Source organism: Marmota marmota, unplaced genomic scaffold, assembly GCF_001458135.2.
Source record: "Marmota marmota marmota unplaced genomic scaffold, marMar, whole genome shotgun sequence".
Taxonomy (NCBI): Eukaryota; Metazoa; Chordata; class Mammalia; order Rodentia; family Sciuridae; genus Marmota; species Marmota marmota.
In genome coordinates, this window is record NW_026000020.1 from 134,879 (window position 1) to 162,028 (window position 27,150).

The window sequence follows — 27,150 nt, forward strand, 5'->3', positions numbered from 1 at the left end:
TGCTTAGGGCCTAGCTAAGTTGCTCAGAGTGTTTGAACTTGTAATTTTCCTGCCTCAGCCTCCAAAACCACTGGGATTATAGGCATGTGCCACTATGGCCAGCTGAGAAGAAACGGATGAAATATTCTGAAGCTATTTGTTACTAGTATTTTTTACTTCTAAAGAATCTTTACTTACTTTATGTCTGGATAACCTGTCTAGTGGTGAAAGAGGTGTGTTGAAGTTACCCAATATTATTATATTATTGTCTATTTGATTCTTAATTTGAGAAGGGTTTGTTTTATATATAGATGTACCATAATTTGGGGCATAAATATTTACAATCATTATATCTTGTTGATCAATAATTCCTTTTACCAGAATGAAGTGACCATCTTTGTCTCTTCTGATTAATTTTGGCTTAAAGTCCTTTTTGTCTGATTTGAGAATGGCTATCCCTATGCATTTACAGGTATTATCTGTATGATATATCTATTCCTATCCTTTCTTCTTCAATCTGTGGATGTCTTTATCTGTAAGGAAAGTCTCTTGCAAACAACATATTTTTGGATCCTGTTTTTAAACACTATCTGAACAGTCTATATCTTTAGATTGAAGTGTTTAGACCATGTAAATTCAATGATATTATAGAGATGATTTTTATTTCCTGCCATTTTGATTTTTTTCTCATGTTTAATTCAGATTTGATTCTTCTTTAATTGACTATCCTTCTAGTAAAATTTATCCCTATGCTGATTTTCATCTTTATTTTTCATTTCTTCTTCACGAAATATTTCATTAAGTATGTTTTGTAGAGTGTACTTTGTGGTTATGAACTTTTAGTTTCTGTATATCATGGAAGCTTTTATTTCTCTTTAATTTTGAAGGATAATTTTGCTGGGTATGATAATCTTGATTGTAACCCATTTTCTTTCAGAGCTTGGTATATTGCCGCAGTCTGGCTAGGCACAAAATCACGAGCCACTCAAGCAGGAACAAACTTTATTTTTTTAAACTGCCGCCAATGTTCTGTACGCCCCCAGGAAGATCGCCGATCCACCCACGCGGTGTTCTCCCGGAACTCCCTCCTACTGTACTTCCCCAACCAATGGGAACTCTCCAGGAGTCCCATAGCAGGCCGAGGTGAACAGCAGGAGTCCAATATCCATATGAATGCAAATCTTAACATAATCATATCATCTCCAATGGCTAGCTGGCGTCACCTTTCAACCAAAAATGCCATGCATCATATACTTGGCTGACTCTTAGCATCTCCCCCCTTCTGTTTAATTAAGCAACAAGCAATGTGGCTAGGGACCGTGCCTGTTAGGTTTGTCCAATTCAATATATGGTTCTTACCCGTCATCGGAAAACTGACCTCTAGGCGTCAGCCTCCTGTCTTAGGTTGATACCACTGCAATTGGATCATACCCGTCACTGACTACCAGTCCAGCATATAGCCATACTTATGGATAGGCCTATGCACCAGTGGGGGGGTGAGGTTCTTTGCCTCACCTCTGTTGGCCCCCAAATTTAGACCATCACTAGTAGAAGGGAGGAGGATACAGAAATGCCACGACACCAAGTCAATTGACGGCTCCTAGGAAAAATTGCATCACTAGTGACACATCAGCAAAGATACGCTAGCACTACCATAATTCCCTGCATCAACAGATAGTTCACAATGCATACAAGTGATACATAGTCCAGGCAAGTTCTGTAAGCAGTTCAAAGCGGAGGAATCTATCAATATGTCCATATCCTCCCAAAATAAATCGACTCATTGAGCATTACTTGTTGAGTTATTAATCATTGATGTATCAGTTTATACAGTTTGTTGTGATAACTCTCGAAGAAGTTGTAGTTTGGTTTCATCTTTGTCTTCACCGGCACTGGGATGAAAATAGGAATTTTGACAATGATGCTAAAAAAAAAATATGTAACATTTCAACAGGTACTAAGAAAACAATATTTAGAACAATTTACATTATCCTGAACAGAATTATTAAATATAATGAAAAGGAAAGGTGAAAGTAAACAAACAGATCTGTTAACCTTCTATTTGTTCATATATTAAAACAATCCTCAACAGCTGTTTACCCAAATTAAATTAAACTATTAAAATCACGTGAATAAAAAAAAAAAATTTTTTGGATCCATGTGCATGAGCGCTCCTCATATGTGATATATGGACATACGCACATACAGACATACAACACAAAACAGAAGTGTGCACACGTAACATATAACACATAAGACAATAGTAAAGGCCTTGTAGCTTTACCTAGGTGAAATCTCCATTGCAATGTTCAAAAACTCCACAGTCAAAAAATAAAACTGATCAGAAAAAACATTAACCTAGGTCTGTATGAGCTCAAAAATAAAATAGAACTTTATGATGTGGGAAAAAGCAATAATAAAATAGATATTGAAAAAAGCATCCTGGTTAATCACTGTCGCAGATGTAAGAATAGCCAAGCTGGAGATCTGGATATCAGCTGTTATGGATTTGAGTCGAATCATTTTCCTTTTGGTCTGTAGAAATTGTTTTAGTTAATCTCTCTGGAATCCAAATCGGCTGCTGTTCTTCCTGTGGAAAAACACAAACAGAGCCCCGACTCCAGACTATCACTGGGTCAGGACCTTTCCATTGTCCTGTTAGAATATCTTTCCAAAGTACCTTAGGCTTATGTACATTTTTTGGATACAAATGTCTTTCCGCAGCACTAAGCCCTGATGAATCCAAATTTAAAAAGTTTAGAGTAAAAAGGGTTATTTTAAGTTTATCTTTGGGGGATATATACCCCTTTCCAATTCCCTCCTTTTGTTTTAATAAGTACATTTTAATAGTTTGATGAGCTCTTTCAACTATGCCTTGTCCTTGTGGATTGTATGGAATTCCTGTTATGTGAGTAATGCCAAATGATGAGCAAAATTGTTTAAAAGAGGTGGACGTATAACCAGGACCATTATCGGTTTTTAACTGTTTTGGAACGCCCACAGTGGCAAAATTTTGTAAGCAATGAGCTATAACATCTTTAGTTTTTTCTCCGGCATGAAGGGAGCCCATCAGAAATCCGGAAGAAGTATCAACTGTAACATGTAAATATTTTAATTTTCCAAATTCTGGCAAGTGTGTGACGTCCATCTGCCAAATATGGTTAGGTATCAGTCCTCTAGGATTGACTCCAAGATTAACTTGTGGTAAAAATGTCACACAATTTTGACATTGTTTTATTATATGTCGGGCTTGTTCTTTAGTTATTTTAAAACGCTTTTGTAAAGTATTAGCATTGACATGGAACCTTTTATGAAAATTTATAGCTTCTTCTATTGTGGAGAAAATATGTATGTCATGTGTAGATTTATCTGCTAAATCATTGCCCAAACTAAGGGCTCCAGGCAATCCTGTATGTGCCCTGATATGTCCTATAAAGAATGGATCTTTTCTGTCCCAGATTAGACTTTGTATAGTGGAAAACAAAGAGAAAACAGTAGAAGAAGGGGAAATCCTACCAGCATCTTCAAGGGATACTATAGCATTAACTACATACTGACTATCAGAAAATAAATTAAATACAGAATCTTTAAACATCATAAAAGCTTGTAATACTGCATTAAGCTCTACCTTTTGAGCTGATTGTTTGGGTACTAAAAATGTAAAAGTTTGATCAGGGGTAACTACTGCTGCTGTACCATTATTTGACCCATCAGTGAATATATTTGGAGCATTCATGATAGGGGTTTTTTTTGTCATCTTTGGAAAAACTACAGGATGTTTAGACCAAAAAGACAACAAAGGATTAGACGGTAAGTGATTATCAAATGAAACATTAGATTTACACATGATTATTGCCCAAGTATTTAACTCATTAGCTAACTCATCAATTTGATCTATAGTATATGGAGTAATAATTTTATTGGGAGAAATCCCAAACACTCCCTTGGCTGCTTTTATTCCTTTGAGTATTAATTGTCCTACAGCCTCAGGATACCTAGTAAGAATAGTGTTAGGAGAATAAGATAAATGTATCCACAATAATGGACCTTCTTGCCAGAATACTCCTGTAGGAATATTTTTTGTTGGCAGTACAATAAATAATAAAGGCAAACTTATATCAATTCTATCCAAATGCATATTTTCCATATATGTTTCAATGATTTTTAATGCCTTTCTTGCTTCAGGCGTCAACATGCGGGGTGAATTTGGATCTGATGGACCTTTTAGAATATCAAATAAAGGTCCCAACTCTCCTGTTGGTATGCCTAGATAAGGCCTTATCCAATTTATGTCTCCTAATAACTTTTGAAAGTCGTTAAGTGATTTGAGTTGATCTACTCGTATTTGAATTTTGGGTGGACGGACCATGGTTGAGGATAATAAAACCCCTAAATAATTAATTGGAAGATTTAATTGTACTTTATCTATTGCTATCTCTAGATTATAATTTTTTAATAAATTTGTAAGTGTGGCATAACATTCTAGCAATGTGTTTTTATCTTTATGTGCCAATAACACATCATCCATATAGTGAAATATTTGTAGTTCAGGATTTTGATTTCTAAGTGGCTGGATTGCTTTGTTAACATAAATTTGACACATAGTTGGACTATTAGCCATCCCTTGAGGGAGTACTTTCCATTCATATCTCTGATCAGGACCTTCATGATTTAGTGCAGGGATAGTAAATGCAAAATGTGGACTATCCTCGGGATGAATTGGAATTGAAAAAAAACAATCTTTAATATCTATAGCTAAAACATACCAGGTTTTTGGTAAAGCAGACAATTGGGGAATCCCTGATTGAGCAGGTCCCATAATAACCATCTCATTATTAATGGCTCTTAAATCTTGCAATAATCTCCATTTACCAGATTTCTTTTTAATGACAAAAATGGGAGTATTATGGGGAGATACGGAAGGTTGTATATGTCCCTCCGCTAATTGTTGTTTGACCAGGTCATGGGCTATTTGTATCTTTTCTTTAGTCAGGGGCCACTGAGGAACCCACACTGGTCTTTCTGATTTCCAAGTAATTTTGATTGTCTCAGTGGCCCTTTCTGAAAACCCAATCCATGTCTATTTGTTTCTTGATCTATTTGAATTGGTGCTGTCATACCTTGTTCTTGTTCTCTTAATCTTTCTTCTTTCCTAAAGCCTTGTCTAGCCCTAGTAGTGGGCGCATTAGGATTGATGTTATTTGTTAATGTCAAACCTAATTGATCTAGGACATCTCGTCCCCATAAATTTATAGGAAGATGATCCAATACATAGGGCTGTATAGTTCCTTCACATCCTTCAGGATCCTTCCAATCTAATACCATTGCACTTCTATGGGGATTAGTTGCCACTCCTAGGCCTCGAAGCGTTTGAGTGGCTTGTTGTAATGGCCAATGTTTCGGCCATTCTTGATGAGATATGATGCTAAGGTCTGCACCTGTATCAAGTAGCCCATTAAAGTCATGTCCTTGAATATTTAGTTTTAGCATTGGGCGAGAATCTAGATTTAAAGACAGCATAGCCCAATCTACACCTGTGGAGCCTAATCCCCTGGAACCTCTTTCTACAGTACGACTGGAAAATTTATCATGTAGGCTGGGTATTATTAATAACTGTGCTATTCTATCTCCTGGTGAAATTACTGATATACCTCTTGGAGAACTAGCTATAATTTTTATTTCACCTTCATAATCGGGATCAATTACCCCAGGACTTATCATAAGTCCTTTTAGTGTTGAAGAACTGCGTCCCAATAATAAGCCTACTGTTCCTTGGGGAAGAGGTCCTTTTACTCCTGTGGGAATGATTTGAACTCCCATCTCTGGAGTTAGTACTGCTCTGGCAGAGGCGCAGATGTCCAACCCTGCGCTCCCTCTAGTTTGTCTGATGAGGGATTTAATGGATAATGCGTCCTGGGCACTACCTTGATGGTGTTGCTGGGTTCCTCCACTGCCCCGTATATTTGTGGTTTTGGGCCCCGGAGCATTGGGCCCTCCAGTCCGTTTTTTGGCAATGGAGCCTGATGTCTTTCTCCACGATATCGTGGGTAAACACTTGGTCCTTGTCTGTTTTTTGATAACGGAATACCTTCTATGGTGGTTTGAGAACGGCATTCATTAGCCCAATGTTTCCCTCTACGGCATCGTGGGCAAATACCCGGTATTCTATTCCTTTGATACCTAGCCTTGTTAAACCCTCCTCCTATGGGGCAACTCCTTTTAAAATGTCCTGTTTGATCACAATTATAGCATGTTTTTGGCCTGGCATCTAAAGCCTGTTGTACTGCTGCTAAGACTTGCCCTTGTTCATTAATGTCTCTACATAATTTAATATATGTGTTTAAATCTTCATGTTTCCATGGTCTGATGACCTCTCTGCAGCAACGATTTGCTTGGTCATAAGCCAGTTGTTTTATAAATGGCATTGCCTGTTCTGTATCTCCAAATACTCTAGATGCTGTCTGAATAAGCCTATCTACAAATTCAGCGTAAGGTTCATTAGCTCCTTGTATTACCTTAGATAATTGTCCTTGTAAATCTCCATGCCCCTGTAAAGTTTTCCATGCCCTAACTGCGTCTGCAGCAATTTGTGCGTATACGCCAGGATCATATTCAATTTGTTGCCGTTGACCCTCATAAGGTCCTTTTCCTAATAACATATCTAGATTTCTTTGAGGGTAACCGGCTGCTGCATTTCGCCTAGCTGTCTCCATGCAAAATTCCTCATTGGCAACCTTCCATAACAAATATTGTCCTCCATTTAGCACAGATCGACACATGTTAGCCCAATCTGCTGGCGTCATGTCTAAGTTGGTAATGGATTCGACCATGCTCACAGTGAAGGGTGCTTGCGGCCCGTAGGTTGTTACAGCCTCCTTTAATTGCTTCACTGTTTTGAAATCTAAAGCACGGTGAATTCGTTGCCCTCCTGCCTGCTCAAGTACAGGGCATGCTAATCTTTGGGGTCCTGCCTCAGGATTCCGTCCATCAACTACGGGAGTTGAGGGCCGCTCAGCTGTAGATGGAGCTGTTGGTTGAATTACGCCCTCTGGTGATAGAACGGGGTTAGTAGCAGCCTCCTGTTGTAATTCCCCGCCTGATGGTTGTTTTTCCTCTAAGCTTTCTTTCTTCAAATCTTCCTCTGTCTGACTAGCTTGAGAGACCTTCTCTTTCGCTTGACCTAACATGTTTTCTACCATAGTCTGGACCTCTAACAATTTACTTAACAGTCTTTCGGTTTGTTTTTTACTAGTTTCTAATCTACTATAAAGGTAACGCAACCCAATAAGATAGCATAAAACAAAACCGAAACAGAATGAAACAAAAACCGAACAAAGAATAGTTGTATCAATTTTCTCTTTCTCAGGGCCGAACAACTTCAAACCTTGAGCCAACCATTTTTCCCAGTTTGCCTGAGAAAATTCTAGGGATAGGCAGCTTGAAACAAAAACAAGATAAATCAAAACGAGAACACATTGTTTTTTGAAATGGTCACCCATTTTGTTGCCTTCCCTCAGGGGCGAGCAATTTTACTCACCTCCAAGCTTCAGGCGTTCCCCGTACGGGCCACCAAATGCCACAGTCTGGCTAGGCACAAAATCATGAGCCACTCAAGCAAGAACAAACTTTATTTTTTGAAACTGCCGCCAATGTTCTGTACACCCCCGGGAAGATCGCCGATCCACCCACGCAGCATTCTCCTGGAACCCCCAGAGGAAGTTCCTCCCCTGGAACTCCCTCCTACTGTACTTCCCCAACCAATGGGAACTCTCCAGGAGTCCCGTAGCAGGCCGAGGTGAACAGCAGGAGTCCAATATCCATATGAATGCAAATCTTAACATAATCATATCATCTCAATGGCTAGCTGGCGTCACCTTTCAACCAAAAATGCTATGCATCATATATTTGGCTGACTCTTAGCAGTATATATTATTCCAAGCCCTCTTGACTTTTAGGGACTGGGTTGAAAAATCTTTTGTAATTCAATTTGGCTTACCTCTAAATGGGGCCAGCCATATTTCTGTTTTAGAAAGAATTCTATTCTTTACTGTTTGTTGGGCACTTCCATTATAATATGCCTTGGAGTGGAGCTATTATGATTCTGTGTGTGTGTGTGTGTGTGTGTTTTATATTTCAATTTTCATCTCATTCCTGAGATTTAAAATTTTTTTCAAATATTATTTCATTAAAAAGGTTGTGCATCCTTTTAGTTTGTATTTGGAAGCCTTTATCTACCCCTGATGATTTTTTAAATTTGTCTAGATATTATACCAGATTTCTTCAATATCCTGGTCATAATCTCTTAACATCTTCTCATTATGGTCAGTCTTATTTTCAAGACTATATGTTTTCAGTGCCTGAAAATCTATCTTCAAAGTGGTCTAATCTATTGGTGATCTTTTCCATTGAATTTTAAATTTCATTTATTGATTCTTTCATTTCCAGTATTTATATCTGGTTCTTTTTCAGAATCTCTCTTTATTGAAGTGATCTTCCACAACCTGTATTTTCTAATTTCACTCCTCTGCCTTCTTTTAGCTCACTGAACATTTTAACTTTGAATCTTCCAAGTTCTTTCTTTCACATTTCCTCTCCTGTGGTGTCATCGGAGTCAGTTGTTGAAGTTTTACAGACTGTTTAAGATTATTTATTTTCTTGCTTTTTCATATCACTGTATGTCTACCCATCCATAAGAATGGTTATTGCTGCAGCTTTTAAGCAAGGAACTGCTTCCAAGGATTCTTGCTCTTAAGAGCCCAACGTTGGGTGAATATCCAGGTATTCATACTGTAACTCAAAGTCTGGCCTCTTCTGATCCCAGTATCAGCACCACTTTGAGAAAAGTCACTGAACTCTATTTACTCCAATCACTTCAGAGCCAATTCATTTACTATCAACCTTATCAAAAGCAAAGAACTCATTGATATTGTTCTCCACAGTTCCTCTCATCCAGGTATAAACTTAGAGTAAGTTCAGGAACTGGTTGAAAAAAATTGCTATAACATCATATGGTGGCTGAAAGGTGAAAGAAGAAAAATTGAGCAAGAGAGAGAGAAAATAATAATGCAAAGCAAGGTAAAAAGGAAAAAAAAAGATGAATGGGGGTATTGGAGGTATTAAATAATGTAAGAGAGAGAATAGGGGGTAAGAGGAGCAAGTATAAACAAGGGCTAGGAAAAACAAAGATAGAATGAGTCTAATTAATACTTTAAACCATTAGAAGAAAAACATTCAAATGGATAAAAGGAGTAATGTTGACTATTTTGGTAACAACTATCAATCAAGATAAAGAATAATATAGATAATCAAAGTTGATGTTAAGAGTTATTTATAGTAAATCATTCCAACATGAAGAATATTCTTGTTGAATCTCAGTTTGGATTCCATTTGAATTGGGGATGTTTAGAAGATGTCCAGAGGTCCTGGGGCATAGCAGCCACTCCCCTGATTGCTATGGACCTCCCACCAGCTGGCTCTGATTTGTTGGCTCAAGGTCCTGCAGCTGAATGCTCTGACAGTGTGGTGTTTTGTCTGCTGGTTGTTTCTGTAGTGTGTAATAGTTTTAGATGCAGGGCTCTGTACTATCTCTGTGACTGCTGTGGATCACTGTGTACCCTCTTCCCTCTACAGGATTCTTTCCATGGTGGCATAGAGCCTAGTAACCGTCAACAAGCACAGATACTGTGGGTGTGGATTCTCCATGGGTAATCTGTAGTGCAGAAATATTCCTTGTGGCCCACACAACTCACTGAGGTACTGTCCTTATTACTTAGCTGGTTCACCTGGGTTCTAGCTTCTACTGCCCCAGGTTGTAAACAGTGGGTGCCTCTGCTGACTGTGACTGAGGCAGGTTACAACCAGTAATCATACACTTCTCTAATACTCAGTGGTTGTGGCTGAGGGTCAGGCTGGGAGCTGGGGTCAGGCTGGGAGCTGTTGCTCTCTGCTGTCTTGGGCCCAAATAACTTTCTGTTTTGGCTGACTTCCTGCTACTATGGTTAAGATTCAGGCACCTTCCATTTACATTTCCTAGGAACTCAAGCAACTTCTCATTGCTGCCTTCCACCAGTTGCTGTGACAATCTGGGACCTGTCCCTCTCTGCCACTGGACATCTAGGCAGTTTCCTTCTGGGAAGGGTCCTATGCACACCATGGATGTAATCAGGGGGACAGTCTCTCTAGGCTTCTTAAGATTCAAGCAACTTCCCACTGTGCCTCCCACCAGCATCAGCAGTTTGAGCCGGCAGCAGTCCTGATGCCTCCCCTCTCCTCTGCCCAGAGGCAAAACTTCCTTGCCACTCAGCTCTGAGTTCCCACTTTGACTGCCATGAATAGCAGACATCTGCTACATTACTGCCCCAGTTTCCACAGAGGCTGTGCAGAGCACTGGGTTGGGTGAGAACTTCCCTGGTGGGGTTGCTCCACCCTTCTTCCCTTGTTTGTATTGAGGAAGAGAGGGTTCAGTGACTTTTGGCTAGTAGTGATACCTCTATAAGTTTTTTCTAGATGGATTCTTAAGATATCCCACTGCATGAATATTCCCTCTGGTTTAATTTGTTGCTACCTGAAAGTGGGGAGATGCTATGTTGATTTAAGGTCAGTTGAGGACCCCACAGAATAGCTGTGAGCCTGGCAGCTTTCCTTCTATTCACAATTTGGTTTTAAAGTGCTTGATCTGCTTCAAGAATACCACTGCTCCCATCACAGTATAATTTTTTTTCTCCCTTTCTTTCTAGATGTTATTAAGAGTATGATCTTTGTGCTTTTCTGCTCCTTCTTTCTCTCCTCATTTTCCCTTCCTTCTTTCTCCACCCTGGCCCAGGTTGTGGGTTAGAAAACCTGCCCTTATTTTCTCCTCCAGTAACTAACTGATCTTCAAGTCTCTCCAGGTCTCAAACTTTTTAATATTGGGTCCTAATACAGATTTATTTTTTCACCCACCTCTCAGTTCAGTCGTTCCTTCACTGCCTTCTTTCCATATTGTGGGAAGATCAGGAATCACTGTCTATCTCCATTCTACCATGAAAAACTATAGTTGCAGTATCTCTTAAAGTATTTTCTGTAGTGCTGGCTTAATGGTAATGAGTTCTTTTAGTTCATCATTATCTTGAAATGTTTTATCTCCTTTTTTATTCTGAATGACAGCTTTGCTGGACATAGCAATCTTTGTTGGCAATTATTTTCTTTCAGAGCTTGGATTATCTTATTCCAGGCCCTCCTGGATTTTAGAGTCTGAGCTGAGAAGTCAGAATTGAGCCTTATTGATTTACCTTTAAATGTGCCCTTTCTTCTCTTGTGGCTTTTAATATTCTCTTCTTATTCTCTATGTTAGACATTTTGATTATGATGTGCCTCAGAGAGATTCTTTTCTGATCATATATACTTAGGGTTGTCTACACACCTGTTATGTAGATGTCCATTTCATTTCTAAGATTTAGAATTTCTCTTCTATTAATTAATTGAAAAATTTATTAATGCTATTAGCCTATAAACAAACCATATATAAACATATGGATATACAGGTACATATAAGAATTTTTCAAATCTCAAACTTATTATTTGCCTGGTTTGAAATCCATATTGTCATCTGATAGTCAAGCAGTCTGTCAGTTACATTTACATTTTAAAACCTGAGACCAGGTAGAAAATGTACATCTTAAAACCTCAGGCCAGCACACCTTGAATAACCAGTTTCTTATCAAAGAGAAAATCAAAAACTCTTAACCAGACAAAATAAAATATATAATTTAAACACAGAGAATCAAATAGTGAATTACCAGAAGAGAGAGAGAGAACATGAGCTGCAAATAAAGTGATTGAGGATGAGCCAACTGTCTAGTTAACAAATATATAAAAACTTTTCATTAAGTCAGAATGCACTTTTAGATATATAGGTCATGCTGCAATCTTTCCAAACCAAATAAAAATGAGCTCTTTATACAAATCAAATTTGTTTGGGAAAATTTGCTGGGAAATTTTCATCCTCTGCATTTCATTTCATGGACATTCAAGACCCAAATTACTTATTAAGAATTCAAATGGCAGATAGAACTTTTTAATCTCATATCAAAATGACACAATGTTCACACCTCAAAGAGATTAAATCCTCGTTATGCACTCTGATGGAATACCCCAAATGACTGACTCATCAGACACAAACCAATAACATTTTTCCTTATCAACAAGGCATTTTTATGTAGTTGAGCCTAAGGCAGGAAGAACGGGGAAAAGCACCCAAATTTTAAAATCCCTACAACATGGCTGCTGGAATTTTCCTGAAACTTCAACTGCAGAGTCAACTATTCATGAGCAGTCATGCCACCTCCTCCTCAGAGATTCCTACCAACTTGAATTATGACATTCAAGGGCAAGATATTTGATTCTGGCACTGACTCACCAAACTGCTACTGGACAGAACTATTACCATTTGGGGACAAGTGGCAAGGTTCTAGAGTTCACTGCATTTCACAAATACTTAAAGTTAATTTGGCAGAAAAATATTTTTATTCAAAGCCAACTTTGAAGAAAGATATAAGTTTGTTTTCAAATAACTATCTTCAGAACACTCAATGGTGAGGAAAGCTTTTGTAAGATAAGGCAATGGGACAAAAGGTGGGAAATATACATGTATAGATTTAGATAGACCATATCAAAGAATGTCAGTGGTTCCTGGGCAGGGGTAGTTTATATTCTCAACATGAGGAAGTTTAGAAATTAAAACAGTTTGGACCTTATTGTGAGCTATGCCATGAACACAGACCAAACACGTTTTTATCTTTCCATAATAAAAAAAATTATTGAATAACAATAAATTCACAGGCCATTCCATTTTCAGGGGCTTACTAAATACTTATGGGTCAGCTGATATTTATATGCCAGGAAATCACAGGTTCTTTTATTCCAGCTTTAACTACTAATATCTATAACACTCTAGTCACACGTTACACTTTAATATATAATTACAGAAAGGCTAAAAGAGGGTTAAAGTACCCACAGGGGCTCAGGAGGCTGAACTGAAAGCAAAAGTAGAGAGAAGACACAAATGTAGAGTCTAAGGTAGTCAGATAAGATTAGCAACCAACCAAAGAATTTTTTCATGGTGCATATCTGTCAGAGTGTGGAACTCATTCTATGTCTGTGTCCAGCTGGAGAGGAGTTTCAAAGGGTTAGCTTAGGGTGTCAGCTTGAGATGTCAAGTTGGAGTGTGATGGTCAAGGGCAGTAGAAATTGCACTGTGCCTTAGGACATGGAATCTGAGGTTCATCCCTGTGGCAATATTCCTGAGCAAGGTTTGTGATGAATAATCAGTGTGTTGCTCTGTCTAGTCTTGAAACTCTCCTCTTTTATTGGGTCTTTGGTGGTGGGGTTGCTTTATTCAAAGTTCTGATGTGTTTCGTAAGCTTTCATAAGCCTGGTGTTCCCAACACAAGTTCAATATGCCTATGAACCCATGTGCTTCTGATTAATTCAATAAGTTCACAGGTGGTCATTTTTATTAGCATGATTATTTACCAGTTTGTGCCTTATGTTTGTGCTAGGCAGATGGTGGTTATTTGCTTCTACAAACAAGGTTTAGAGTCATTCTACCTCAACATTTATACTCAAAGTAACTCATGGCAAACTACTGTTTTATATAAAGGGAGGTAGCTTAGGGTTAGGCATAGCCTAAAAACTACTGTTCATTTTTTAAAAACATTTATTTTTTTTTAATTGTAGGTGGACACAATGCCTTTATTTCATTTTCCAGGAATTGGGCCCATTCATCCCCAGAATTCTTCCCACTCCTGCCTCACTCTACTTCTTCTTTCCCATTGATTTGATGCTTTGTGCTGATGGTGGTAGAATATGGGATGCATTTCACCACCTGGAAGGCTCACCCAAACCACAAATGCTTGCTATCCACGTAGCTTCATGATGAAATGGAGCCCCTTTGAAATTTGGGGTAAAAATGGGAGTTCATAACCCACTTGAATCTAATGTATGAAATATGATATGTCAAGAGCTTTGTAATGTTTTGAACAACCATTTAAAAAAAAGAAAGAAATTAAAAGCTCTGAATTGTTTTATTCCCCAAACTTCCTCTATTCCTGAGAATGGAGACTGAGAAGCTGCTCCCTCACAAGTGCTGGGAAAATCAACTGTGATGTGTGTTTATTTCCTGCCTTTTGACCCATTGCCACTCCTCATCTATTATTAAAAACTTTCAGTGCCCCTGAGTCCTCAAATATAGAGTTTTGAGACAAAAAGTCTCATCCATCTTCCTCAAAGCACACTTTAAATAAATACTCATTTCCCACATCAACCTGCCCTCTGAGGTTTGATGAAGCATGATTAGTGGTAAAGTCTTTTCTTCCTAGTTTCAATACCACTGAAGCAACCGCTGATTCTGGTTCTCTTGAGGGGGCTCAGGCACTTTCCTTGTAGAGTTTTCACTACCTTTGTGCTGATAATAGGATTAGCCCAGGCATACTTTTGAGCATCTAAAATTTCATTCTAAAGCCACTGTTTCACACAAAATAATGTTATATAAAGGCAGTGGATGGTGGAATTCACCTATAGCTGAAGTACACCATGAATCATTCTTAAGATTATTGTATTTCGGGGGAATCCAAGATGGTGGGCCAGAGGGAGGAAGCATTATGTGTAGCTCCGTGACCCAGGTCTCAACTAGTGGGAATACTGCTTTTCTGAGAGTGATAGAGAATCCCTACACAGCTGCTCTCTCACAGAAATCACCAGCACTGTGCCTCCACGCAGGGCTCTGGGCCTCAGCATTTGAGCAGACTCTCAATGCCTAACACCTAACTCCCAAAGTTCTAGCCCATGCAGGGCTCACAAGTGCCTAAGCAGGATTACCTATCAGCACCAGTGCAGAACACCCAGACACCACTCCACTCCCATGCAGGACACTCAGCTGCTACCTATCCACAGAAACTCTGGCCACTACTCCCCTCTTGACCCCCATCTACCAACAAGGGGCTACCCCAGTTGCCTCCATCTTACACCTCCACTGGGCAGCTACTGCCATAGTCATTCCTACGTGGTAATCTGTCTGCACCTGGGGGCATTTCCCAGGCACTGATGACAGCCAAAATCTGCAGTAGTGAATGTTACAGAGCTCATCTCTGAACACATCGCACAATGCCATCGCCCAGCTCCTCACTGGAAGCAGACTACCTCCATCTTGGGTCACCTTCCTCACCATATTTGGTGGGGGCAGTTCCCAGATGGGAACTCCAGCTGGCAAGGTACCCAGTTTCCAACTCCCCCCTCTCCCCAGCAGTGGTAACTCAGCATAGTAACTGCCCAACACAAAACAACTCTCAGTGGGACGGATGTGCAGTGTGACCAGGGCACCACCCACAGGAACCCAGGTGAGAAAGGTCCCTTAATTGGGAACTGCTAAGGGAGAGACAGATGGTGCAAAAGTTTGGAGAATAACAGAGAGACCAGGAGCTGGGAGATCTTCAGGCAAGCCAGGGAGATAGAACCAGGCACTCAAGTCATATGAGCAGACTCAAAGAGACACTTGAGGTGCAGTTTCCCTGCAAAGACTGGTGGGTGCCACACCTCACTTATAGGTGCCCTGCACCAGGACCAGCCTTCCCACCCTGGTCACCTTCACCATCCCGAGGGCAGAGATATCAGTTAACAACAGACAACCCCACCTATTGGCAGACTTTTCAACAGAGACCCTGAAAGCTAGATACCAAAACAACATATCAAGGGCTTGGGATGTGGCTCAAGCAGTAGCGTGCTCGCCTGGCATGCATGCGGCCCAGGTTTGATCCTCAGCACCACATACAAAGATGTTGTGTCCGCCGAAAACTAAAAAAATAAATATTAAAAAAATTCTCTCCCTCCCTCTCTCTCTCTCTCTTTAAAAAAAGAAAAGAAAAGTCATTTGTTAAATTAATGTAAAATCTTAAAAAAAAAAAAATATCAAACTCTGAAAGAAAATGGATGCCAACAAAGAATCTTATATCCAGCATTGAATGAGAGGGGAAGCAGGAAAGATACTGTTCTCTAAAACTATCAACAATCATGGTTTCTTCCTTCAAGACTTTTTTTTTTTCTTCTCACCCTCTATCCTCCTGCCCTCACATCCCCAACATATGTGAAACCAAGTACTTTGCAGGAATTAAGATTTTGAGGACTGGGGCATCTGAATAATATATTATAGGTGTGTTTTATATGCCTTTTCTTTTTTTCCCCCCTCCAATTTTTGCTATTCTAACATCCTTTATTTTTCTGAATACATATGTGTGTTTGTTTTCGGTACTCTACTGTCTTCCCACATACTCGTCTACCCAAAATTACTTCCTGTCTATTCCCTTGCTACTAACCCTCTTCATTAGATTTCTCTTTCACACTTTCTAAGATATCTCTATATCCTCACATTCTACCTCCTCAGAATATCATCCTACACCTCACCCCCAGTTTATTATCCACTATCAAAAACAGCAAACCCTTTTACAAACCTACTGATTATATTATAGATAATAATCAAATTCAACATGTCTGAAATTGTGACTAAACTATAAACGTCTTGATAGCAATGAATTGTCCATAGGTGGTATATTGTTGATATTGGGATCTGTTAACATTGCCTTTCCCCACAAAGAAGAGGTTTTGGAACCCTACAAGAGCACTGCAAACCTATAGGGTAAAAACAATAACACCCCAGACCCTCAGAGCTGAAAAGAAAGACACACAAGCAACATGAAAAGACAAGGGAAAAAGTGCCTCCCAAAAATTGAGACACCACATCATTAGAATCAGTGGCAGCCACAACAGAAGAAATGACAGAGAAGGAGTTCAGGATGTACATGGTTAAAATGTTCTGTGAACTCAAGGAAGATATAAGAGAGCAAACACAGGCAGTGAAAGATCACTTCAGCAAGGAGCTACATAAACAAATACAAGAAGCAAAAGATTACTTCAATAGAGAGAGGTTCTAAAAAAAAAAAAAACCAGAAATCCTTGAAATGAAAGAAACAATAAACCAAATTAAAAGTTCGATTAAAAGCACCACCAACAGGGTAGACCACTTGGAAGACAGGACATCAGACAATGAAGACAAAATATGTAATCTTGAAAAGAATGTAGACCACACAGTGATAATGGTAAGAAACAATAAGAAGAACATTCAAGAAATATGTGATAGCATAAAAAGACCAAATTTAAGAGTTATTGAAATAAAGGAAGGCATAGAGTTCCAGACAAAACAAATGAACAATATATTCAATGAAATAATATTAGAAAACTTTCCAAACATAAAGAATGAATTGGAAATCCAAATTCAAGAAGCCTACAGGACACCAAATGTACAAAATCAAAACAGATCCACACCAAGTCACATTATAATGAAAATGCCCAAAATACACAATAAGGAGAGAATATTAAAAGCCACTAGAGAAAGGAATCAGATTATGTATAGGGGAAAACCAATTAGGATAATGGCAGACTTTTCAACACACACCCTGAAAGCTAGAAGATACCGAAACAACATATCAAGCTCCGAACGAAAATGGATGCCAACAAAGAATCTTGTATCCAGCAAAACTAAGCTTTAGATTTGATGATGAAATAAAATCATTCCATGATAAACAAAAGTTAAAAAAAATTACATGTAGAAAACAAGCACTAAAAAAATATCCTTGGCAAAATGTTCCATGAAGAGGAAACAAAAAATAGTAATGAAAATCAGCAGAGGGAGGTAGTACCCTAAAGGAAAAAAATAGTCAAAGGAGAAAACAAGTCAAGTTAAATAACAAAAATAAACAGATATGGCTGGGAATACAAATCATGTCTCAATAATAACTTTGAATATTAATGACCTAAACTCACCAATCAAAAGACATAGGCTAGCAGATTAGATTGAAAAAAAAAAGAGCCAACAATATGCTGCCTCCAGGAGACTCATCTGATAGGAAAAGACATACAGATACTGAAAGTGAAGGTAGGGAAAGATCATACCACTCAAATGAACTGAAGAAGCAAGCAGGGTTTCCATCCTCATACCAAATAAAGTAGATTTCAAGCTATAAGTTAATCAAAAGGGATAAAGAAGAACATTTCATACTGCTCCAAGGGAACCATATAGCAACAAGACATAAAAAGTATAAATATATGTGCCCCAAACAATGGAGTATCTCTGTTCATCAAACAAATTCTTTTCAAGTTCAAAAGTCAAATTGATGACAACACAATAATCTTGGGTGACTTGAACACACCTCTCTCACTACTGGATAGATCTTCCAAACAAAAGTTGAACAAAGAAACTATAGACCTCAATAATACAATAAATAACTTAGACTTAACTGACATATATAGAATATTTCAACTAGCAAATACACTTTCTCCTCAGTAGCACATGGATACTTCTCTAAAATAGATGATATAATATGCCATAAAGCAACTCTCAGGAACTTCAAAAAAGTAGAGATACTACCCTGCATTTTAACAGATCATAATAAATGAAATTAGAAATCAATGACAAAATAAAAAATAAAAATTACTCCAGCACCTGGAGACTAAACAATATGCTACTGAATAAATAATTACTTGCAAAAGACATCAAGGAGGAGATTAAAGAAATCTTAGAGGTAAATGAGAACATTGTCACAACATATTGAAATCTCTGGGACACTATGAAGGCAGTTCTAAGAGGAAAGTTCACTGCATGTAGTTCATTTCTTCAAAGAATACAAAGGCAACAAATAAATGACCTAGCATTATATCTCAAAGCCCTAGAAAAAGAAGAACAAATCAACACCAGAAGTAGTAGAAGGCAGGAACTAATTAAAAGTAGAGCTGAAGTCAATGAAGCCGAAACAAAAGAAACAATTGAAAAAAAAATGACAAAACAATTATGTATATTGAAAAATATAAATAAAATTGACAGACCCTTAACTATGCTAACAAAAAAAAGGAAGACAAAACTCAAATCACCAACATATGATGAAAAAGGTAATATCACAACAGACACTACAGAAATACAGATAATTAGAAATTATTTTGAAAATTTATACTCCAATAAAATAGAAAATATTGAAGCAAATTGACAAATTTCTTAAGTCATATGATTTGCTCAAATTGAATCTGGATGATTTACACAATTAAAACAGACCAATATCAAGCAATGAAATAGAAGATGCCATCAGAAACCTACCAACTAAGAAAAGCTGAGGACCAGATGGATACACAGCTGAGTTCTACAAGGCCTTTTTTTTCTTTCCTTTTTAATATTCATTTTTTGGTGTAGATGGACACAACACAATGCATTTTATTTTTATGTGGTGCTGAGGATCAAACCTGGGTTCTGCCCATGCTAGGGGAGCACTCAACCGCTGAGCCACAATCCCAGCCCCATCGACAAGACCTTTAAAGAAAAACTAATACCAATAATCTTCAATTTATTTCAAGAAATAGAAAAAGAGGGAGCACCTCTAAACTCATTCTATCAGGTCAATATCACACTGATTCCAAACCAGGCAAAGACACATCAAAAAAAAAAAAAGAAAACTTCAGACCAATATCTCTAATGAACATAGATGCAAAAATTCTCAGTAAAATTCTGGCAAATTGAATACAAAAACATATCAAAAAAGATAGCACACCACAATCAAGTGGGATTCATCCCAGGGATGCAAGGTTGGTTCAACATACGGATATCAATAAATATAAATAATCACATCAATAGACTTAAAGAGAAGAATCATATGATCATCTCAATAGATTCAGAAAAAGCATTTGACAAAATAAAGTATTCCTTCATGTTCAAAACACTGAAAAATTTAGGAATAACAGGAACATATCTCAACATTGTAAAAGCTATCTATGCTAAGCCCAAGGCCAACATCATCCTAAATGGAGAAAAATTGAAAGTATTTCCTCTAAAAAACTGGAAGAAGACAGGGATTCCCTCTTTCACCACTTCTATTTAACTTAGTTCTTGAAACACTGGCCAGAGCAATTAGACAGATGAAAGAAATTAAATGGATATGCATAAGAAAAAGAAGAACTCAAATTAGCACTATTGGCTAACAATATAATTCTATACCTAGAAGACCCAAAAAGTTCCACCAGAACACTTCTAGAACTAGCAAATTAATTCAGCAAAGTAGCAGGATATAAAATCAACACCCATATATCAAAGGCATTTCTGTATATCAGTGACAAATCCTCTGAAAGGGAAATGAGGAAATCTACCCCATTTACAATAGCATCCAAAAAAATAAATAAATAAAACACATGGGAATCAATGAAAGAGGTGAAAGATCTATACAATGAAAACTACAGAACCCTAAAGAAAGATATCAAACAAGACCTTAGAAGATGGAAAGATCTACCTTGCTCTTGGATAGGCAGAATTAATATTAGCAAAATGACCATTCTACAAAAAGTACTGTACAGATTTAATGCGATTACAATCAAAAATCCCAATGGCATTTCTCATAGAAATAGAAAAAGCAGTCATGAAATTTATCTGGAAAAATAAAAGATACAGAATAGCTAAAGCAATACTTAGCAAGAAGAGTGAAACAGGTGGTATCACTATACCAGACCTCAAACTATACTACAGAGCAATAGTAACAAAAACAGCATGGTATTGGCACCAAAACAGACTGGTAGACCAATGGTACAGAATAGAGGACACAGAGACTAACCCACAAAATAACAATTATCTTATATTAGACAAAGGCGCTAAAAACACACATTGAAAAAATAATAACCTCTTCAACAAATGGTGCTGGGAAAACTGGAAATCCATACGCAACAAAATGAAATTAAACCCCTATCTCTCACCATATACAAAACTCAAAGTGTATCAAGGCCCTCGGAATTAAACTGAGACTCTGCATCTAATAGAAGAAAAAGTAGGCCCTAATCTTCATCATGTGAGATTAGGTCCCAACTTCCTTAATAAGACTTTTATAGTGCAAGAATTAAAAATCAAGAATCAATAAATGGGATGGATTCAAACTAAAAAGTTTCTTCTCAGCAAAAGAAACAATCTGTGAGATGAATAGAGAGCCTACAGCCTGGGAGCAAATCTTTATCCCTCACACATCAAATAGAGCACTAATCTTTAGGGTATATAAAGAACTCAAAAAGCTAAACACCAAAAAAACAAATAACTCAATCAATAAATGGCCAAGAACCTGAACAGACACTTCTCAGAAGATGATATACAATCAATCAACAAATATATGAAAAAATGTTCATCATCTCTAGCAATTAGAGAAATGCAAATCAAAACTACTCTGAGATTTCATATCACTCCAGTCAGAATGGCAGCTATTAAGAATAGAAACAACAATAAGTGTTGGTGAAGATGTGGGGGAAAAGGTACACTCATGCATTGCTGGTGGGACTGCAAATTGGTGTAGCCAATTCTCCATACAGAAAGCTGTATGGAGATTCCTTGGAAAACTGGAAATGGAACCACCATTTGACCCAGCTATCCCTCTCCTAGGTCTATACCCAAAGGACTTAAAAAGAGCATACTACAGAGACACAGCCACATCAGTGTTTATAGGAGCACGATTTACAATAGCTAAACTGTGGGACCAACTTAGATGCGCTTCAGTAGAAGAATGGGTAAAAAAAATATATGGCATATATACACAATGATTTAATATGACTAAGCAATAAAAGAGAATAAAATCATGACATATTCAGGTAAATGGATGGAGGTGGAGATTTTAATGCTAATTGAAGTTAGCCAATCCCCCCCCCAAAAATGCCAAATTTTCTCTGATATAAGGAGGCTGATTCATAGTGGGGTAGGGAGGGGGATCATGGGAAAAATAGACAACTCTAAATAGGTCAGAGGGGTGTGAGGGCAAGGAAGAGGGTGTTATGTGATGGACATCATTATCCAAAGTAAATGTATGAAGACACAAATTGGTGTATACTTTGTATACAACCAGAGATATGAAAAATTGTGCTTTGTATGTGTAATATGAATTGTAATGCATTCTGCTGTCATATTAAAAATTAATTTAAAAAAGAAGAAGAAAAGGGCTGGGGATATAGCTCAGCAGCAGAGAGATTGCCTTGCACATGTGAGGCACTGGGTTCAATCCTCAGCACCACATGATAATAAAGATATTGTGAAAAAAGAAAAGAAAAGATTATTATATTTCATCAATATGACCACTGCTTATTATAAGTATACTTATTTTGAATAACTTCTATATGTGAATGATAGTGTGTTAAAGTTAATACTTTTATGAGCACTTCCTGTATGCTAGGCAGGGTGCCAAGTGTGTCACCAGCATTATCTTGTTTTATTTTTACAACAGCCTGGTAAAGTAGACACAATTATTATTTCTACTCTAGATAAAGAATCTGAAGCTCAACTAGGTAACTCTGTCTGGATGATAAAGGTTATAAAGCCCAGGCCACCTGGCTTCCTCACCTGAGGCTTATTGTCAGTCTGACCTCACCCTTGGGTTTTCACACCAGGGAAGAATCTATCTCCTTGCTTCCCAGGGGCAGCTATCAAGCCCAAATTTTATTTAAACATATACTTAGTGTATTTCAGTACCATAGTTTTCCATATGATTCATGCTCTATTTGAGAAACATTAACTGACATTAGACTTTTCTATTCAAAAGTCAAAACATTAAAAAATAAAAAATTAGAATTCTACAATTCTTGACCAGAGTATTTAAAATTAAAATTACTCATATGTAAAATAATCCTGTCTTTCCATCAGTCCTGATAATTTAAATTTTCTCAATTCTCTCTTTTTTAAATTAAAAAAATTTTTGATTTTAAACAAAATTTTTCTTATTTCTAATTGATGTGTGCATTTTTTTAAAGTTAAAAAAAAATTAAACTAAGACAAATCCATAGTGATAGAGAATACATCAGTGGTTTTCCAGGGTTAAGATGAGAAGGAAGATGGGGATATAAAAGCACAGCACAGGAAAATTGTTAAGGTAATAAAATTGTTCTGTATCCTAACTTTAGTGGTGGCTACATAAATTTTACATGTTAAAATTTGCAGTACTGGGCTGGGGTCGGGGCTCAGTGGTAGAGTGCTTGCCCTGCAAATATGAGACACTGGGTTCGATCCTCAGCACCACATAAAAATAAATAAATAAAGATATTATGTTCATCTACAACTAAAAAATATTTTTTTAAAATTGTAGAATGGGAAATTATGGCATTTGCCAGTAAATGAATGGAATTGGAGAATATCATGCCAAGTGAAATAAGCCAATCACATAAAACCTTTTCTCTGATATTCGGATGCTAATTCATGATTGGGGAGGGGGGTGCTAGAGAAGAAAAGAGTTATTTTAGATTAGGTAGAAGGGAGTGAAAGGGGGAAGGGTTTGGGGGGAGGAAGGATAGTAGAATGAATCAGACATTATTACCCCATGTACATATATAAGTATATGAGCAATGTGATTCTGTATCATGTACAACCAGAAGAATGAGAAATTATACTCCATTATATATGATATATCAAAGTGCATTCTACTGTCATGTATAACTAATTAAAACAAATTTTTAAAAAAAATTTAAAGCCTGACCAAAAAAGAGAAATTATAGTACTGTACACCAAAAGGAAAAATAATTAAATTTTACTGCTTAATTTTTAATTCAAGAAAAAGATAAATACAAATAAGTGCATGGTAAAAAAATAAACTTCACCTGTGACCCCCCAGCTCCCATACTCCCATCTTTTAAGGAAATCACTTCTGTATCCTTCCACAGATGTAGTCATAGCACAAAAAATGTCTATATGTCCATTTTAAAATACTTTTAAAAAGTAGCATACTATAGAGAAAGTGTTGTACCTTGCTATTTTTTTTTATTTAACAATAAATTTTGAAGAACTTTTCATCTCAATACATACAGACTCACCTTGTTTTAAAAAAAACTATATTGCATAGAATTCCACTTTATGGCTATTTAATCTGCTTGTGTTTTATTTTAACTAGACTTTATTTGGTGGATATTTGTATTTGCTGTAGAGACAAAAGTGACCACATAGAATCCTTCACTTTTTTCCCTAAAACACCCTTGGATATATAACTTGAGTTTTTTTCAAATTAACAAGTAGAGTCTTAATACTTCTTGTATTTGAGATTGCCCTGTGGCTTGCTTTAGCCAGTTAAGTACAACAGAAGACATAGTGCTAGCTCCCAAACTAGGACTCAGGAGGCCATGTACATTTCAACTTGCTTTTATCATCATAAGAACAAACCCAGGATAGTCTGTTAAGGGTTGAAAGGTACATGGTCCTGTCATCTTTATCACTCCAGCCAAAAAACAGCCAATGCCTTTAAGCAGAGGTTCTTAGATGACCCAAAGTTGGCCCCATGCTCAAGGAAGCCCAGGTGACAGAAGAATCATTCAGCTGATTTACACCAAAGACAACAATAAATGGTCATTTAAAGCCTTAAGTTTGGAAAGGTTTGTTCTCAGAGGTTGTCTGATGCATTTGTTTCTTATGTTTTGACATTATAAACAATGTCACAATTAATATCCTTGCACTCATGTTTGCATGCCTGAGCTAGTCTCTCTATATGACGTGTTCCTAGAAGAAATACTGCTAGATCAGAGTATGTATAATTTTAATAAATATTGCTAATTTTCATTGGAATCTTATCACCAGTTTACACTCTAAGAATGCAATGACTATTTCTTCACAACTCCAACAAAACCAAACATCAATATTTATCATTTTTGACAGTCTCTTAGGATCCTAATTAGTTCTACATTTACATTAACTATCTTCTTGTGTGACTGTAAAAGCCACATGGATGCCCTTTTCTATGAATTGTCCTTTATCCATATTGTATTGTTGGCTTTATTAATCTGTAGAATCACCATTTTTGAGGAAAGTTGAGGAAACTATTCCTTTGTCTTTTTAAATGTGTTTTTAGCTGATACAGAAAAAATATAAAAATTGTGTATATTAATATGATGCTATAATATTTTGATATATGTATACATTATAATGTTTACATTAAGCTAGGCATATCTGTCTCTCAAATATTTATCATTACCTTAGGATGAAAACATTCAAACTTTATTTTTTTAGTTTTTTGAAATACTCAGTGTATTCTTGTTGTCTATATCATCCTACTATGTAACACAAGAACTTCTTACTCCTATTTTTTATAACCCTCTCCACATTCTTCTCTTCTCCTTACTCTCCCTAGCCTCTGATAACCACCATTCTACTCCCAATTTCTGTGAGATCAACTTTCATATTCCACAGAAGTGGAATTATGCAGTAGTTGTCTTTGTTATTTCATTTAACATAAAGATTTCTAGTTCTATCCATGTTGACACAAATGAGATTTTCTGTTTTATGGTTTAATAGTATTCCAGTGTGTATAGGTACCACAATTTCTTATCCATCCATCAATTGATGGGCACTTAGATTGCTTCCATGTCTTGACTATTGTGAATAGTGCTATAATAAACGTGGTAGTGCAGATGTCTCTTTCACATACAGATGTCATTCCTTTAGATGCTTACCAGTTGTGGGATTCTGGATCATATGATGTCTCCATTTTTTATTTTTTAGGTCCCTGCATACTGTTTTCCATAATGATTTTGCTAATTTACATTTCCCTCAGCAGTGTGCAAAGGGTCCCTTTGCTCCTCATCCTTGCCAGCACTTATTATCCTTTGTCATCTTTAAAATAGTCATTCTAACTAGAGTGAGGTGATATAACATTGTGGTTTTGATTTGCATTTCCCTGATGACTAGTGGTGTTGAGCATTTTTTTCATAAACCTGTTTGCTATTTATGTGTTCTTTTGAGAAATGTCTTTTTAGAACTAATGTTCAGTTTGTTTTGTTTTGTTTGCTATTGAGTTTTTGGAGCTCCTTATACATTCCAGATATTAACTCCCTGACAGATGTATAATTTGCAAATATTTTCTCCCATTCTACAAGTTGTCTCTCTCCACTTTGCTGAGCAAAAACTATTTGGTTTGCCATAATCCCATTTGTCTGTTTTTGCTTTTGTTTCCTGTGCTTTGGGGATCTTGTCCAAAAAATATCCTTGCCCATTCCAATGTCCTGATGCATTACCTCTATGTTTTCTAATAGTTTCATGTCTCAAATTTAAGCCTTGAATCTATATTGAGTTGATTTTTGTAACTAGTGAGAGATGGAGTCCAGAATCATTCTTCTGCACATATATTTTCCCAGAACCATTTATTGAAAAAGACTGTCTTTTCTCTAATGCATGTTCTTAGCACCTTTGTTAAAAAATCAGTTTGCTATAAATGCATGAATTTAATTCTGGGCTCTCTGTTTTGTTCTATTGATCTGTGTCTCTGTTTTTATGTCAATACTATGCTATTTTGATTACCATAACTTTGTAGTATATTTTGAAGTTAGGTAGCATAATGCCTTCTGCTTTGTTCTTTTTTTCTCAAAATAATTTTGACTGAGGGTTTTGTAGTTTCAGACAAACATAATGGGTTGTTTTATTATGTTTTTAAGTCTGGCTTTAAAAAAATTTAGGTTTGGTATTGCAAATTGTTTTTAGTCACTGCAAGCTGACTAAAACAAGTAGCATGTAATCATTCCATAAGTTTGAGATTTTGGAGCATTTCAAATTAAAGGAGCTCCATCTGTACAGTGAATGGCTTTGAAATAAGAAACATTAATATGAAGTATTGAAACCTCCTCTGGTCAGGATGCTTTGTAAGGTACATTGTAATTTTACATAATAGTGAGATTCATTCATCATAGAGGCACACAACATAGCAATATAAATTGGTCAATTTCATTCACTAGTAGTTGTTATATTGTTAGGAAAGAAGAAAATCCTCCTGTGAGGGGAGTCACCCGTGAATTACTTGAGCGTCTCCACTTGGTATTGGGCAGGGAGATTTAGGTTTGGCATTGCAAACTGTTTTGTGGCTCCTCCCACTCAATGGATTGCTCAATGCACACGACCTCTATCTCTGCTCTGCTTGGAAGACCACTCTTGTAGCTCAGGAGTTGGGCACAACCCAAAGGAAACTGGACAGCCCACCTCCTACCTTATTTGATGAAGAACATTCCATGGAAAACCTTTGATATTCCCCCATATTAATAAAGCAAGCACGGACTCCATAGCTCTCTTTTGGTGTGGAAGCTCAATCCCTAAGATCGGCTAGCCGTCCTGCCCTCACT